Source organism: Octodon degus, unplaced genomic scaffold (genome assembly GCF_000260255.1).
Source record: "Octodon degus isolate 3935 unplaced genomic scaffold, OctDeg1.0 scaffold00040, whole genome shotgun sequence".
Taxonomy (NCBI): domain Eukaryota; kingdom Metazoa; phylum Chordata; class Mammalia; order Rodentia; family Octodontidae; genus Octodon; species Octodon degus.
The window spans coordinates 1,498,968-1,500,252 of NW_004524616.1; the positions used below are offsets into that span (position 1 = coordinate 1,498,968).

General features: G+C 43.3%; 1 pseudogene; it reads right to left on the minus strand.

The window, feature by feature from the left end:
* Positions 1-425: 425 nt before the first annotated feature.
* LOC105742174 lies at positions 426-957 on the minus strand (annotated as a pseudogene).
* Positions 958-1,285: the final 328 nt, after the last annotated feature.

A 1,285-nucleotide genomic window follows, 5' to 3' on the forward strand; every position in this document is an offset into this window, starting at 1 on the left:
TAATGCAAATGCTTTTAGTATTTAAAGAAAAAGAAGAGATGGGAGAATAGTCAGGAGAGAAAAGAAGAGTAACAATGATTTTAAGTGTAATAGCATTTGGAGAAAAATCTAAAAGTGAGGTGATGAAATGGAAGGACCCTTTAAAATATGCAAGTGGCCTTTACCTCTGAGAAGATGTGCTTTATCTCTGAATGGGTGTTGCAGTTTTCCCCTGGGTGCTGAGAATCCCCTCAGACACCCTGGAGACCATCACGTTGTTGTAACAGTTGAACAAAATGAAGATGTAGATAGTTCCAAAGTCATTATCTGTAGAAGGCCTGGTCAAAGGAAGGAGGATCAGAGGGAAATGAAAAACAACGATTGGTTGTTTTGTTTTGTTTTTTTTGGGTTTTTTTGCCTCTATTTGCATTTATTTTATGCTTAATTTATTCCCATGCCGTAAGTTTTTGTTTCTTCAGTTTCTTCTGGGATATCTTTTTCTTCTGGGCAACTTCCTCCTCTGGTTTAGGAACAATTTGTTCCTTTTCAGTAAGGATCATCTCAATATGGCAGGGAGAGCTCAGGGATGGATTAATCTGGCCATGAGCTCTGTAAGTACAGCAGCGCATCTTGGGTGCTTTGTTCACCTGGGTATGTTCAATAACCAGAGAATCTACATCTAAACCCTTAAGCTCAGCATTACTCTCTGCATTTTTAAGCAAAAATTCAGCACTCTTTATGGACCACTGACCCTGTGTCCAGCCCCACTGTTTGGCCTGGGAACACCTACCAACTCCACCATTGTAATGCCAGAATGGCACACATTGCTTCTTCAATGTGACACCCTTCAGATACTTGGGGGCCTGTTGGATATGCACACCTTTGATGGCCTGGGCAGGTGGCATCCTTGAGATGCCTTTTGGCCTTTCAGATATGCATAACTTTGATGACCTGGGCAGTTTCACGTGTGTTCTTAAAGTGAATGTGAAGATTTTAGCCTCTTGATTTGCATGATTTTGTAGGGTTTTCTGTGTCAAGAGAGTAAGGAACCATTTTCACAGATTACCTCAGGCTGCTAAAAGGAAGAAGAAAAAGAAGGGCTGGCCAAATAGCTCAGCAGATTAAAGCACCTGCAAGCAGGCACAGGGGCCAGGGATTTGACCCCAGGGCTTGCCATGCCAGTCCCACCCCGGGGTGCACTGAGATGGCAATTGAGACAGGGCATGGTGGTGTGTGCATATAATCCCAGCTCTTGGGAGGCTGTAAACAAGAGGATCACTATGAGTCTGATCTAGTAGTGAGACCC